We start from the raw sequence: 17,884 nt of genomic DNA, 5'->3' as shown, positions 1-17,884 counted from the left end.
TTTTTCCTTTCTTTTTTTTTTATTAGAGAAAGAAAGAGAGAGAGGAAGGAAGAAAGGAAGAGAAGGAAGGCAATGGAATAATCCAAGTGATAATCTTGGATTTTGTCATATTAAGTTTTGTGAAGAAATAGGCCTTGCACAGTCTTATAACAAAAGTTTTCTAGTTCTTTGACTATCCCCACCTTGATACCTGGGCCTTACACCTATTTGCTTCCCCAAGTACCCTTCCTACATGGGGTTTTCCATATAATGTTTCATCAGAGAGATAAACTGCAAAGCTCATATTTTCTACTGGCATGAAGAAATATAGGGTGTATATTACTATATAGGTAACTAAACTAATTGACTGTTTATTTTAGTTTGATTCAAGACAGGTCTTTTGCAGTTTATTTCTACCCATTGTTTTACCCCTACACCAATTTAAGAGCCTTCTGTTAATTCTACTAATTGCTAAAGTAAATAGTAAGTATCCACTTACACAGTCTCTCTAGAATTTACATTGATCATTAAGCCCAGCAAAACCCCTTGTGGTCTCAAGAAGTTCTCATGGAGGTATTCTTTCAGCTGGTTTTTGCTCTTGTAGGACACAAAGTTTTTGGTCACCTCCCTCTACTACCCCAAAGGAAGATTTTCTAAAATATCTATTTTCTGCATTCCAGCCTTTCCTAACAAAATTGAGTCAAGTGACTTCTGGCTTTTTCCATGGCACTCTCACCCTTGACCGTAATGTCCTGCTTTCAGATTCCTGTTTTCACAAAGTTCCATTTATTCTTCCTCACTCAACTCCTATAGTTTGTCCTCAGGGTCTCTCCTTGGCTTCAAGTCATCAGCTCTTTACAACACTAGCTTTCTCAAAACCCACACTTATATCCAAAGAGGATTCTGCTTCCTTTGATAGAGTATGCTTTAGTTCTCACATACTATGGAGGCAGAAGTTCTTAGAGTCTTAAGAACTTAAGTCTTAAGACCTTAAGTCTTAAGAACTTAAGACTAGTCTTAAGACTGGTCGAGTTGTTTGAGTGACTTGAAGGACATGAAGAAAATAATCTAATGTTGATTTTAAGATTTACTAAAAGAATGGGAAATAAATAGAAAATTTTGATTAAATTAGATAGAAGAAAAAGTACAGCAATGAGGGTGGTATCCCTTTTAGAGTAGATAAACTCTCAATGAGGTAGAGATGCCCCAGAGTTTTTATAAGCTTTTTTTTAAAGGCATTATACAGTATGCGATATATGAGATTCCAATAGAATAAGAGACAAATTGAATTTCTTATGATTAAAAAATAAAGCTATTTTAGGGAGTAGCTTGAGACTACTTCAACTTCACCAATGAGGACATGTAAGAAAGAATCACAAAAGCCAAGCTCAATTCTGCCATCTACTGCCAGGAGCAGAGACCATGGATGGTTGAGACCTGAGTCTGTTCCAGTCCCCAGGGTTATTGCTAGAGCACCAACACCCATTTAGAGAAAGATGAGTTAGAAGCCATTGAGATAATGTCCAGGAGATGCAACAAGGCTTGCATCAACAAATAACAGATACTGGGTTTAATTTAACCCTGCTAATAAACCAAGCCAGGGTTTCTAATGTCTCTATATCAAATATATAACATTATATTCCACCCCTTTTTAAAGCTTCACCACTCTTGGAGTAAAAACTCAATCTATATAACACCTTTGAATGCTCAGCAACATTGTGGAATGATAGCTGTACCTTTTTTAGTTTCCTCATGGATCTGAAAGTGACAAACTTTTTACTCGCTCTTTAAGGGAAGATGGATCTTCAGATTTTGCTATAGGGGATTGGAAGGAGCATCCCAGGTTTTCTGTGTGCTCCACTCTTCTTGAGCAATGTTGTCTTTAAAGGGCAAAAAAAAAAAGGAGAACATAACTTTAAAACTTGTATTTTTTGCCTCCCTGAAAAATGGACTCCCATGTTATATTCTTCCTTGAGTTGTATTTTGGCAACAAAAACTCATAGCATATTATGTGTGTAGTCAACAATGTGTAGTCAACAATAAGAGCTCGTGTTCTTATCTGGAATACAGGGCAAGGGATCACATTTTTTATTTCCATCTCTAGATTTCTAATTCAGAGAGTAAGAAGAAACACTGATAAACTTTAGTCTAGTAACTCTGAAATTATCATTTGTTGCCGATCTCTTGCCAGTTGCCTAGACTTTAAAGGAAGAAGCAAAAATTTGGCAAAGACTGACGGAGGAGTTGTCGTTAAGAGTCTAGGCTCGTAGTCAGGAAGGCATGGGTCTGACTTCTGGCTCTAGTGCTCACAGATTCTTAACCTCGCCAAAACCAGTTGCCTTCTCTTTGAAAACCTCCCTTATAGGATGGCTATAAGGATTAAATAAGATCACACAGGTAAAGAAACTAGAACAATGCTGGCACAAAACAAATCCTTAATAAATAATTATTGTCATTACTGGTATGATTATAATCAGTAGGACTTCTGCTTTTGACAGTATAACCATAACCCCCTATCTTTTGTGATACTTCATGGTTTCAAAAAACTTTGCTTCTGTTAGATCACTTAATTTCATTTAATTTCATAAGGCTCTGGGAAAAGTAGGTATAATCATCTCCCTCCCCCCTGCCCACTCTGCCATTTTATAGATAAAGCAATTGAGACTTAAAGAAGTCAAGTTGTTTGCCAAAGAGAGCATAGCTGGCTTGGCAGCTGCAATAAGACCCTGGAACTCACATCTGGGTCTTCTGATGCCCCTGCAGCTGCTCTGAAGAGAGAAGGTGAATCTTGCTCAAGCTGGTAGTAGTGAAATACATTGTAAGCCTGGTTAGTTTTATCCTGCTCTTCATATATCCCAAGGCAGAGTGTTTTAGTTACAAAGAATTTTCTCAATCCTTAAGGAATAAGATTGGTCATAGTGTGGCAATAGTCCACATCCAAATATACAAATCAGATGGGTTAAATGCTTTATAAGCATTTAACAAATGCTTAGATTCTTCACATGTAAAACCCCAAATGGCATCTGGACCTGATTATTGCTACTTTCTCCGAAGATTCCTGTCTACAGAAGGACGTTGAAAGTATATCATGTTTACACAGACACCCTTCACACAGGAGACCTCTTGCCTCAGCCACTCTCCTCTCACCGTTACCCAGAAGTTCACCCTGCACACCTCTGTCCACACTGCCCCTCTTCCTGAAGCACCTTCCCCAGTCCCCCCCTCCACCTTCTCCAATACACGCTTCAAGGCCAAGCTCAGATATCACCGTCTCTGCAAGACTCACCTTCACCAATCTCCCTTTCAGGATGAACTGTTTTTTCATCAGTATTTCCATGGCAGCTGATCACATTCCTCTTTATTGCGCATATATATATATATATATATATATATATATATATATATATTTTTTTTTTTTTTTTTTTTTTTTTTGCGGTACTTGGGCCTCTCACTGTTGTGGCCTCTCCCATTGTGGAGCACAGGCTCCAGACGCGCAGGCTCAGCGGCCATGGCTCACGGACCTAGCCGCTCCGCGGCATGTGGGATCTTCCCAGACCGGGGCACGAACCCACGTCCCCTGCATCGGCAGGTGGACTCTCAACCACTGCGCCACCAGGGAAGCCCTATTGCACTTATATTTTATCATTAATGCTTGTGTTTCGAGATTCTCCACTGGACTGAAGACTCCTTAAGGGCAAAAATCATACGTCATTCAACTTTACAGCTCCAGTGCCTGGAATGCAAGTGTTTGATCTTTGAAATATACTGGGTTTAAAAGCTACAGGTGGCATGCTGAAGTTAACTAATATTATATCTCACACATCTAATAAAAATAGATCTTTGCAAATCTACATGTGTCTGTTTCAGAAGATTCTGCACGATTTGCAAGTGCTCATCAAAAGGCAGACTCATCACCAAGAAAGATAGAAATGGTACCACACACTGATAGGGAACTGAACTATAAAGGAATTGATACTCTTATAAATTACATTCCAAAACCACAAAATCTTTCCATTCAAGTTTTCAGCAAATAATAATGAATATTTAAATAAATCAGCGTGCATAATATATTTAATATTCTGTCTTTTGTACATTCATTGCATGACTCTGAGTAAACTGAAGGAATTAAAAATTTTCTCTTTTTCTCAAACAATTGTTAGTGTCTCTGCTAAGCAGATTTTAGGGGTATAATATCGAATACTAGAGTCTTGTTTGTAGTGGAATTTAGAAAGCATGGTATCCAGTGTTAAAGTATGCACCTTTCAGATAAGATAATAAAGCTTTTTAAGGGCCTTATCTTAGAGGAGTCTAGAACTCTTACCTTCTTCCAACTGTGATAAATAAGTAACTCTTTTTGTCTTTTTAAATTGTGTTTAAATCTCTTAATTTTGGGTAGACTTTAAGTCTAGTATTCACCAACTCAAATTTCAAAGGATATACTCCTATCCTTGAAACCATAAGTTTTTTTTACATTGCTTTCTTAGTTTTTTAGAATTATCATTAATCTAGGTGCTCACAAATTCAGTTGGCATTTACCCCAACGTTCTCATGAAGATTTAATTTTAAAAGTTGTGTAAACAAATTCTTTCTCCAAAATAACAACACACCCAGATGTGGTTATTGCGTCAGTTACATTTCTGAAAGAAATATGTCATTTTATGGCCTTTTCCTTGGTAAATTTCTGGTAATCTCCATGAGATGAAAGATGGTAGAAAAGGTGGGGGAAGATTAGCAAATGTTGGGGGAAACAAACACAGGTTATCACATGTTTGCAAAGAATAATCCTCAAGATTCAAAACCTTCACAGCTCTTTTTGTCCTTGTGTTCCCTAGTGAAAACAGTCTAGGTGAAGCAGAAGCAAGCCCACTGTGCTCATGAATAACTTACATTCTTAAGCTGAGAGCAGCCAATTACCCTGGGACCAAATTCCTGTTTACTTTGTAGTGAATGTGGGAGACAAGCTGCCTGCCAGTGGCTGTTGAGGCAGTAAAAACACAGCCAGAGGCTGTCACAGGGAGGAATTCACAGAGCAAGTTAATTTGTGAACTTCAAGGACAGAGATTAAACACTGTGCAATGAAGCCCAAATGGTGGCCTTGTCTGAAAGGAGAAGAATCTGGGCTGAGAAGCCCCCTTAAGAGTTTGGTAAAATATTTGCGTAATGAGTGGTACATCATTGTTCCCCTACTGGCTCTTTAATCAATAGCCTTCAAAGGTTTCTTTCCAAACAATTATTGATTCACTATTTGGCAGAAATGCAAGTTTGTTTCATTCTGATTCTCCTGTTCACCCTGACATTTATCTGGTCCAGAAAGAATTAAAGCCAAAAGGGCAGTATTTTGGACAGTATTTTGTTATCTGAGCATCCCACATAACATTTGGAAACCAGGATAGCTCATTATGCTGCTATGCTATGCATATGATATTATGCTGGTTATGAAGCTGCCATGTGCAGTGTTTCAGGGACTCGAGACAGCTGACGCCTCTTATTTCCACTCAGAACTTGAGTAATTTTTGACCAAGGGAAAAAAGGCAGACTGCTAAATCCATTAGTTTGCCCATATCCACAAATCGTGTACTTTTATACTCCACAGAGGAAAAAGTTCAGTTTTTAAATCTTAGGAATTACACAGTGACTCTTAATTCACTGGGACCTCACTATCATATGCATAGGTCTCATGTCATGAGTTTTACAATTGTTTGGACATAAAGTTTATTTTTAAAAAAATCATTGGCTAGAGGATGGGATGGTATTAAACCAATCTCCAGTGCCGTGGCTAGTCATATTATATTGTGGTTGCAATGTAGTGGAAAATTGAATGCATCTACCACATGTCCTATTTTGGAAGACTTTGGAGGTGTTTTTCAATGTTTTATCAGGAAACATGAAAAATAGCCTTCCAGGTCCCAAATCCAGAAGCTTTATCCATTAGCACTTCAAATCTAGTCAGATGGAATGTACACACTGGTGCTGGGCGGTCTATGTGTCTGGGAAAGATGGCATAGCTGTACACCAACAGAGGACACATATTCAACCAACTATGAAGCTTATGGCCTTAAAAGGAAGCAATCTTTTAAAGGTTATGTTGTTGTCATCGTTTTGCATTTAGATTTATCAGTTAAAATACATGCCTCTGGGCTTCCCTGGTGGCACAGTGGTTGAGAGTCTGCCTGCCGATGCAGGGGACACGGGTTCATGCCCCGGTCCGGGAGGATCCCACATGCGGCGCAGCGGCTGGGCCCGTGAGCCATGGCCGCTGAGCCTGCGCGTCCGGAGCCTGTGCTCCGCAACAGGAGAGGCCACAACAGTGAGAGGCCCGCATATAGCAAAAACCAACCAACCAAACAAACAAAAAACATGCCTTTGTTCATCCTTTAGTTCAGATTTTGTTTCCCTTCCTTGAGGCAATAAAGACTCTAATAAAGAGATTACTCAAGTCTATGCATCATTCAGACAATAGTTAGGCCATCTTCCAATTTTTCTCAAAATTTTTATTTTCTTTTTTGTATAATTTTCTCTCCAGAAAAAAGGACATGGTAATTTCAAAGTGCTCCCAGATCACAACTGGAAAAAAAAGTCAATTAAGTTTCCCAGTATGGAAGCCCAGCATGTTGAACTATATTTGAAACTCTTCATTTATTTCTTTCTCTCATCTCTGTCCATACTAGCCCATATTTTCTTGGTGACAGTGGTTCCAAAGGAACATGGAAGAACATGGTTGTTCTTGTCATCACTTTCAGAAGTTAGAGGTATCCTAATTTCCATTTGGAGTCAATTGTAGCTATCAGACAAGAATTTATTTTAATCTTTTTGTTTTGGGTAGTTTGTTTATATTTTTAGCTTGTGACACCTCTTGAGATAATGAGTTTTATGTTCCGTATGAGAGAAAAATCATTTATCTTTTATAAATAGTGTTAATAGGAACAAAAAGGAAAGATTCAGGTCCTGGTTTACTATCCTGGGGAGTCAGACCTGGATCTGACCTTGAAACAAGGGACTCTGGGCAGCTAAAAAATATTGTTCTGTAATTTTTGGTTCAGTTGCCTTCCCCCTGCAGGGAAGAATCTGTGTCTTTGTATTCTCAGCACTCAAACAGTACCTGAAATATACTAGGCCCACAATAACTGTGTTTTGGAAAATAATGGATGGATGGATGGATGGATGGATGGATGGATACCTGTCTTGAGGAACTACAGGGAATGCAAGTGAGACAATATCACTACTTTATAATTTTGGCAAGAATACAGTACATTTCTCTACTAAATTCCCAACTCTTGAATTTCCCACATAGCTCTTAATTGATAAATACTGATTCCACTTCAGAAGTCACCTCTTCCTATTCCACTTTAAAATATGCTTTTTTATTTTGCATGTATTCTTTTGCTTTAATTAAAAACTGAACTAGAAATATTAAACATGATGTCAAAAAAATCATAAAGCTGAAGAACTGTGAATCCATTAGAAACTACTAAACTGGAGTTTTTCAGCTACATAGGCCAGGGGCTTTTGTGCCTTTTGATTTCTGTTATTATCTTGATAGTTTTAGTTTCTATTACTGTACGTGTCAGTGATTTAAATTGGGCTTTTACTTATGTGTCGTTTAATTAAGAAATATTATTAAGAAGACCTATTCATTCTCAAATCCCTGGCAGAAACGATTAAGATTTCTGTAAGCAAAAAGTAATAATTACCAGCAATAGAAACATAAAGAACCACTGAAAGCAATTGGTAACAATTCCTCCTAAAACTGGAACAGATATAGTATCTAAATAGATCTTTTGTTTATTTAGCTTGGCACTGAAATGCTCAATATTGCCCAGGCTGCTGCCTAGGATTCAGATGGTGAGAGGTCTCTATCCCATCTGAAAAGAAGCAAAATGGAGAATACTAAATTTCAGTGCTCTTGAAAATTTATTGGCTCAAATATAGGTCCTCATCAAGTTCTCACTGACACTGTACAGCCAGTTCTTATAAAATGCATTGGCATGGGTGCCAAGGAATGGGAAACTAAAATAACAACACTGAAAGTCTGAGGAGCAGAGGTTTGTTTCCTGTCCCTAGTGTGGGCAGGAGGTCTGCAAGATATAGAGGTAGAAGTGAGATATTAGGCTCCAAGGTATTTAAAATATTTCTACTAAAATTTGGCAATGGGAAAAGTGACATTTGTTGACCTGTCACAGAAGGATCCATTTATCCAAGGTGTATTTAAAGGGCTGGTGTGGCCCCAAAACTGAATCACCTAAATCCAGAAATTTGATGAACCCGTGAGATTGCTGAAGGTGCATTTCTCACAAATGTTATCAACAGCATGGAGAAAGCATTATTGTTCATGTTGCAGAATTACCTTCTTCATCCCAGCAATCTGATTTAGGAAATTTCTCCAATAATGCATTTCAAGATTACTCACTGCATGGAATTCATATTGGAGCCCTTATACTTCTTAACTAGTCAGATCTGTTCTTCTAGTAGCTCAATAAAATACCTCTTCAACTGAAACCGTGTCATACCATGGCTCCAAACTTATTAACTGCTTCCATACCCATAGAAAGTATAGGTTGGTAGACTCTAAAAAACATTCAATCCTTTCTATATGTTCTGTCCCTCTAGGATTTCTTTTGTTCCAACAAGGTCATTGATAACCATACAACATCTCAATAACTGTTTGGGTTTGAATCCCAGCTTGCCTTTTACTTAGCTCTGGAACCTCAGTTTATTCAACCTTTCTGACGTTGGTTTCCTCACCTGTAAAATGAATGAATAAATGTGCAGTACTCTTTGACATAAAATAATAGCTCAATATCAATGACTCCCCAAACAGAAATTCTATCGGACACTTCTGTCCTGTTCAGCCAATTGCTCTGGCTCAGTTACAATGACACCTAAAGATTCTACAGGCATCTTAAGCTACACATGCCCCAAATCAAACATATCATATTCTTTCTGAAACCAGTTCTATTGTCTCCATTTTATTTTCTGAATTTGCTGTAATTCTCAAATCCAAGCAAAAATTGGAAGCTCAAGTTGCATCCCAAACCTTGGTTCAGTTACCACACAGTTTTCTAACTCCTTTTCAGGAGCAAGGAGATTAAAGAGTTAGATCACAAATCTAAAAGCACATAAGTCTCAGTCTGCAAAGAAAACTGCATGGAAAATTTATAATTTGATTTTTGGAGAAAAATTGCCTTGTCCTGAACCTGCTCCAGGAACTTCATTATTTTTTCTGTATCATTGTTTATTTCTTAGCAAATAATATTTACATTCATTTATATGCCCCCAAACACAAATAAGTATGGCTGCTAAGTAATATCATGCTATTAAACTTCTTGTTTAATGCTTCTTCATTATGGTTCTTGTTAGAAGTTAACAAACAGTTTATGCTTAGTCTCTTAGTGGCAATTAAAAAAAGAAATAAACCCTAAATGCCCTGTGAGCCACAGAAATAAGTCAGTATGTCCTAATCTCAGAATGAGAAACAAAGATACAACTTATTCCTCAGACCCAACAAAGAAGAGATTTTCACATTGTAGGAGAGCCATTGAAAAGACTGAATCCCCAAATATGGTGAGCTTAGTCTAGAATGCTAAAATTAAAAGTCCAAGCATTAATAAAAGATTAGAACCTTACATCTGAAAAAAAAAGTATGAAAAGTTTTTATTATTGTGCTGAGAACTTTTCACACATAATTCCATCCAGCCAACAGAAGCACAGATATTTTTCGTTGTTTTTAGAAGAACTTATACACTCTAGATGCCAGGCTAGAATTCAACAAAGATGGCCATTTATTTTGAAAATAGAGTATTCAAACTTGTCTTCTGGCATCCTAGAGGCCAGCCACACTGGCTCAGATGCTGCAGCTGTAGTATTTCCTGGCAGGGCTAAGGCTTCTTGGAAAATTGCTCTGGTCAGTTGTCGCCCGAGTGCTTAATGTGGTACTGATCCATTCCAAGGCTCAGGACTGTAAGGCAGGATAAGACACCCCTGGCCGGGAATGAGACTAGAACCTAAATATGCCTCTGATAGACTTAATGCAGAGCAAGAAGAACCCTAACGAACCAGTCAACAAATGGAAACCCTATTCTCCCTTCCCCACTGCTTTTACCACTTCCTGCCAAATAACCAATGAGTTGTTGACAGAATCCCCCCTTTGCCTCTTTTTCCCTGTGGAATCATCAACATTTTGATGTTCTTTCTTACCATAAATAAATTTACTTGTTTCTGAGGCTCATCTGGAAAAGTCAAAATCCAGCCAAGTCATCAACATTTCATAGGAGTTGTTTTCTCAGTTTCCATGGCAGAAGGTCAAACAAGGAGAATTCTTATGAGCTGTAACTAATTATTCAGGTACAAGGTGAAAAAGAGGGAGGCTAGATGCATTTTTTCCTCTTTGTCTCTCAAGTGCCCAAAGACGGAGTAATCCTATTTCTCTGTTCATTGCATGCTACTATCACAGCTTCATGAAAGGTCTCATCCTTGTTTAACATTTTGTTCTCTTCATCCCCTATTCACATCCCCATTTTTCTGCCTGTTATACAGATACCCACTCTACTTTGTTTAATAAGTGTCAGTTATGTATGTATCTCTAAAGAGTCATTGCCGTGTACCAAATTGTGTCACTGTCACTCCTACCACAGGCTCGGGGGCAAGACTGTTTCCTCCATTTCAAAGAGTAGGACCATCTCTCCAGTTTCAGGGGGTCAACATGACTCCATTTGTGCCTCAGAGGTGGGGGCCTTGCTAAGTATTGAATGAAAGAGGATTATTTTTGAGAATTAAGATCAAAGAGTATTTGCCTTGCTAGGTTTGGGACTTGCTTGAGATCTGTCATCCCTTCCTTCCTTCTGATGTCTTCCTTTTGGAACAGGAATATCCATCCTATACCTGCCTACCATTGTGTTTTGGAAGCACATAACATGTCTGGTTTTACAGTTCACAGCTGGGGGGAATTTTGCCTCAGGATGAATCATACTTCAAATCTCAAACATACCTGACTTCAATGACATTTAGATAAAACTTTGGAGTTTAGAGTTGATGCTTGAATGAGTTAAGACTTTGGGGGCTATTAGGGTGGAATAACTGTATTTTGCATGGATAAGGACATGAATTTACAGGGGGGCTTATGGTGGAATGCTGTGGAATGAATTATGTCCCTCCCTAAATTCATATGTTGAAGGCCTAATTCCCAATGTGATTGTATCTGGAGATAGGGTCTTTAGGAAGTAATTAAGGATGCATGAAGTTATCAGTGTGGAGCCCTAATCCAATAGGACTGTAGCCTTATAAGAGGAAGATATCCTCTCTCTCTCTGTCCCTCTCTCTTCCCCTCCCTCCCCCCCTTCCTCACTCCCTCCCATATGAGACAGCAGCCATCTGAAAGCCAGCAAGAGAGCTCTCACCAGAACCCAACCATGCTGGCACCCTGATCTTAGATTTGCAGCCTCTAAAACTGTGAGAAAATGTATTTCTATTATTTAAGCCATGCAGTCTGTGGTATTTTGTTATGACAATCAGAGTTGGCTAATATAATCATAATATAATTTTGTGTCCCTATGTATTTTAATTTATATAAATGGTAATATGCCATAGCTTAAATTCTGTTTCTTCCTTTTTTTCACTTCACGTTGAGTTTCTAGATGTATCCATGTGGCTGTATGTATACCTAAGTTATTAATTCTGACTGCAGTGGAGTGCTCCAGTGTATGCTTCCAATGGATCCTTTATCTATGTTCTAGTAACAGACTATTGGCAGCCTGCTACCACAATCAAGGATGAGGTGAATATTCTAATATATAACCCCTAATAGGTTTTTATGGAGTAAATACAGAGAAGTATAAATTTTGGCTCAAATAATATATATGAATCAAATCTCCCTCCATGCTGCCAGATTGCTTTTCCAATGGCCATGTCAGTCTATACTTCCTTAGGGAGTTTTAAGAGTTTCTCTTCTCACCAACATTTGGCATCATCTAACCTTCTACTTTTTGCCAATTTGATGTATATAAATTAGGAATTTTTAATTGTAATTCTCATTTATCTAATTACTACTGACATTGACATCTCTTATATGTGTTAACCACTGGGGTTTCCTCTTCTGAGACTTGCTAATTCATATTCTTTTTCCCCTTTTCTACTGTGTGTCTGTCTCTTCCTCTTTGGTTTACAGTTATTCCTTATAAACTCTACATAATAATCCTTTATCATTCTTAGACATTGCAATTGTCCCCAGTCAGTCACCTATCTCAGTTTTGCAGAACAGAAATCCTAATTGTGCTATAGGCAAATTCATGTTTTTCCCTTTTTATCTGGTTGAGATAAGATATTTCAACCCTAAGTCACAAAGATATCTTCTACACTTTCTTTATAAACTTTATAACATTACCTCTCACATTTTAGGTCTTCAGTCCGTTCAAACTTTATTTTTATGTAGAGTATGAATTAGGGCTCCATATTTATTTTTCTCTACCCAGTGAAATAATTTTTCCCAATTCCATCTACTAATAACTCATCTCCTTTTCCATGTTTTGGAGAGACCACCTCTAGCATATGTCAATTTCTCAGTCATAAATGAGATGTTCTGAATTCCCTTTCTCTTTCATTGGCATAGTTAATGTTCCTGTGACAGACCTCACTTTTTATTATTGATTGCTCATATCTGATAAAGAAGGTATCTCCCTCTTTTCTCTTTTTTTTTTACAAATTTATCTTTTCACGTATATTTATTTTTCCATATAATTTTAAATCAATTTGTCAAAGGTGCCAAAAGAATCCTATCAGAAAATTTATGAAAAATACATTGATTATATACCTAATTGATGGCAGTTGGCATCTTTAAAATCTTGTATCTCTCCAGAAATGAACCTGATCTATTCTATTTAGTAACACTTTCCTTTATATCTTTTAATAGAGTTTTAAAACATTCTCCATAAAGATCTTGTGCAATGGCATATTACTCAGTCATAAAAAAGAATAAAATCTTGCAATTTATTACAAGATGGATGGAACTAGAGGGTATTATACTAAGTGAAATAAGTTAGACAAACACAAATACCATATGATTTCACTTGTATGTGAAATCTAAAAAACAAAACAAATGAGCAAACATAACAAAACAGAAATAGAGTCATAGAAATAGAGAACAAACAGATGGTTGTCAGAGGGATTAGAAGGCTGAGTGAAATAGGTGAGGGAGATTAATAGGTACAAACTTCCAGTTACAAAATAAATGAATCATGGGAATGAAATGTACAGCATGGGGAATATAGTCAATAATGTTGTAATTACCTTGTATAGTGACAGATGGTTACTATACTTAGCATTGTGATCATTTTGCAATATATAGAAAAATTGAATCACTGTGCTGTGCACCTGGAACTAACAGTGTTGTAGGTCAATTATACTTCAACTAAAAAATAAAGAAGGAAAGAGGAAAGAAAGAAAGAATTGCTTTATGACCTAGTGTGTGGTCAAGTTTCCTAAATATTTTTGTGTGCTTGAGAAGAGTATATATTCTCTAATTCTGGGGTACACTTTTCTATGTTATTTGGTTGCACTTATTAATTCGTGTTGTTCAAATCTTATATGTGTATATATTCTGATCATTTGGTCTACTCAGTCTACAAATTCCTAAGAGATATGTTAAAATCTTTCACGTGATGGTCTATTTTGTTAATTTCTCTCTGCAGTTCTGACAATTTTCACTTTATGTGTTTTGAGGCCATTTTATTAGGTGTATACAAGTTTCACAAGTGCTAAATTAAACCTTTTGTCTTTATGTAATTATCCTCTTTATCCTTAATGATGTTTCTTTCTTTAAAGTCTATTTTGACTTTTTAAAATCTGTGCTTTAATTTCTTTCACCAATATGAGATAATTCTCAGTCACGATCTCTTTAAATACTGTTTTTGCCTAAATCTCTCTCCTTTTCTTCTGGGACTCCAATTACACATAGATTATAAAATTTTAGACATTTTCACTGAGTCCCACTGAATCTGGAGGTCTGTATTTTTTATTCTGTCTGTGGTCATTAGTTTGAATATTTACTATTGATTTGTCTGCTACTGGTCTAGCTTCCTTTAAAACCTATGAAATTAGTTATTAATTTCAGATACTGTACTTTTCAATTTTATAATTTCCACATTATTTTTGATGGATTTCAATCATTTTGTGTTATTCTCTAACATTAAATATATATTTTTATATATTAATAATAGTTATTTAAAGTACAGGTCAGCTAACTTTAACATCTGAATCACATGTAGATATGTTTAGAGTTTTTATTTTTCTCTTGAATTTTAGTCATGTGGTTTTGTCTTTTGATGTGTCTAGTATTTTTGGATTGAATAATGAACTTTTTATGTGAAAATTATGACTGTTCCAGATGATATCGTCTTCTTCCAGAAACATGGCACTTTTTCTCTACTAGGCTGATAGAGTGGTACTTATCATAATCCAACTAGAAACTATGCCAAATCAAAGCCGTATTTAAGCTCATTCTACTATTACCCACATCCACTAGGTTTTTCACCTGGGTACCTGGTATATTCCTTATGGCTCCAAACTCTAATTCTTGTCACACAGAACTGCAAAAAAGCTTCACTCTGTCTTTCAGTGGCTTTCCAGAGAGAGAGAGAGAAGTCAAATAGACCCAGAGAGTTTTTTGAGTTGAGGAGCGAGAGACCTGAATCTGGGAGACAAAAGTAGTTAAAATTTGTAGGGCAGATTATGAGAAAGGAGGGAGTTACATGGGAAAAGAACTCTGGTTGATTGCAGAGAGTATTTGACTAAGGAATGATTTGTGAATATGCTAGAGCAGTGGTTCTCAACAGGGGACAATTTTGCCTCCCAGGGGAAATTTGGCAATGTCTAGAGACCATTTTTATTTTTATAACTGGGAGAATGATATTGGCACCTACTAGGTAGAGGCCAGGAATGCTGAAAAACTTCCTGCAATGTACAAGACATCCCCAACAAGAAATAATCATGTCTAAAATGTCAATAGTGCCACAGATAAGAAACTCTGCATTAGAGGAAAATACACAAGGCAAAGGAAAGATGTTTCAGAAAGCAATAGACTGAACAATTCCCAGAATTCGTAAAGGCTGGAAATAGTTTATGTTCTCACAGGCCAAAGTGGAAAAGCTTTGTAATACACAGGGCATTTAATAGAGTCCTCAGAAGGGTATTGTCTTACTAGTGAAGCTAAATTAGCCCTAGACCACAGGTTATTCTGTAAGTGCCCTAACAAACCTTAAAAGAAAGTGCTGAAAAAGTCTAATTATTAAAAACTAACTTTACTGCATGTGAGAATAAAATCTGACACTATTTAGAGGAATACAACAAAATCTAGTAACCAACTCCTTAAAATGAACTACATCTAGCATCTAAACAAAAATTACCTGGCATACAAAGAAGCAGAAATATATGACCTATAATCAGGAGAAAACTCACTTCATAGAAATAGACCCAGAAATGACAGATGATGGAATTAGCAGACAAGGATGTTTAAAAGGCTATTATAGATATATTCAATTTGTTTAAGAAGATAGAGGAAGGGCTTCCCTGGTGGCGCAGTGGTTGAGGGCCCGCCTGCCGATGCAGGCGACACGGGTTCGTGCCCCGGTCCAGGAAGATCCCACATGCCGTGGAGCGGCTGGGCCCGTGAGCCATGGCCGCTGGGCCTGTGCGTCCGGAGCCTGTGCTCCGCGGCGGGAGAGGCCACAGCAGTGAGAGGCCCGCATACCAAAAAAAAAAAAAAGAAGATAGAGGAAGACTCGACATGATGAGAAGACAAATGAAATAAATTACTGAAAGTCTCAAATGAACACCTAGAGATGAAAAAATACAATATCTGAAAATAATATATACTGGATGAGATCAGCAGATTGAATTCTGAAAAAGAAAATATTAGTAAACTAGAGGGAAAAGCAACAGAAAATATGCAAAATGATACGTGAAGAGATAAAATGAGTCAAAATATTAAGAAAGCAATAACCACAGAATACATATTCTTTTTAAATGTACACAGCACATTCACCAATATTGACCAAGTCCAAGTAAGTTAAAGAGAAAATACATAAAAAATTTTTCCTTGACCACATTTGAAATCAGAAACATACATACGGCTAGGATATCCCCCAAATACTGGAAAATTAAACAACACTTACTACATAACGCAATGATAGAGGAAAAATCACAACAGAAATTATAAAATGATTTGATTTGACTAAAAATGAAAATACATGTCAAAACATGTAGAATACGGGTAAAATAGTTCTTAAAGGGAAATTTATAGCCTTAAATGTTTGAATTAGAAAAGAAGTTCCAAAATTAATTATCTAAACTTCCACTCTAAAAGAACAGTTAAAAAAATCAAATTAAACCTAAAATAAGGAAGAAATAATAAAAAAGAATTCAATTAACTAGAAAGCAAAACAATAAAGAAAATAAATGACCTTTAAGAACTGTACTGATATACAACTGATAAACTTCTAGCCAGACCAAGCAGGAAAAGAAGGGAGATGATACAAATGAGGAATATCAGGAATGAAAGGGTCATCACTACAACTCCTACACACATTAAAGAGCAATAAGGAAATATCATAAATAATTTTATGCACAAAAAATCTACAAATTAGACCAAATGACCAAATTCCTTAAAAGGCACAAATTACCAACACTCATTTAACAACGATAACAAAAATATTTACTCTGCATAGTCCTTTATCTAATAAGGAAATGAAATTCATAGTTAAAAATACAAGAGCTAGTTGAATTCACTGATGAACGTCATCAAAAATTTAAAGAAGAAATAATATAAACACTATACAAACTCTTCTTGAAACAGAAAAGGAGGGAGCACTTTCTTATTCATTTTATGAGGCTAACATTACTCTGATACCAAAATCAGATAGATGTTACAAGAAAAGAAAATTAAAAGACCAATATCCTTCATGATTAATATTTTAACAAATTGAATTAAGAAATACATAAAAAGGTAATACATCATGACTACATGGGTTTTACCAGAAGTCTAAGGTTGAGTTAATATTCAAAAATAATTCAACCTACCATATTAATAAACTAAAATTAAAAATATATGATTATCTCAATAGATGTAGTAAAAGCATCTGAACAATTTCATACCTGTTCGATATTTTTTAATCTCAGCAAACTAGGAATAGGAAGGAATTTTTTCAATCCAATAAAGGGTATCTGTGGAAGCACTTAACATTATGGAACAAACTGCACTGTGAAGAACAACATTAAACTTACTGGTGAAAGACTAAATGCTTTCTGCCTAAGTTTGAGAACAAGACAAAGATGTCCCCTTTTTCACTTTTATATAGCATTGTACTAGAATTCTTAATATAATAATGCAAGAAAAAGAAAAGCCGTACAGGGCTTCCCTGGTGGCACAGTGGTTGAGAGTCCGCCTGCAGATGCAGGGGACACGGGTTCGTGCCCCGGTCCGGGAAGATCCCATATGCCGCGGAGCGGCTGGGCCCGTGAGCCATGGTCACTGGGCCTGCGCGTCTGGAGCCTGTGCTCCGCAACGGGAGAGGCCACAGCAGTGAGAGGCCCGCGTACCGAAAAAAAAAAAAAAAAGAAAGAAAAGCCGTACAGCTTGGAAAGAAAGAAGTAAAACTGTCTAATAGCAGCTAGCAGGAACAATGTGAAAAATCCTAAAGAATCTACGAAAGTAGATACTAGAAACAATAACTGAGTTTAGCAAGGTCACTGTACTCAAGGTAAGTATACAAAAATCAAACATATCTATATATTAGAAACTTGGAAACTAATGTACCATTTGCAAAACATCTAAAATATGAAATATTTAGGGATTAATTTAACAAAATATATGCAAGGACTGTACATTTAACATTATAAAACATTGCTGAGAGAAATTTAA

Source organism: Mesoplodon bidens (genome assembly GCF_964165515.1).
Source record: "Mesoplodon bidens genome assembly, chromosome: 2".
Lineage (NCBI taxonomy): Eukaryota > Metazoa > Chordata > Mammalia > Artiodactyla > Ziphiidae > Mesoplodon > Mesoplodon bidens.
Note: the sequence above shows the minus strand (reverse complement) of the source record.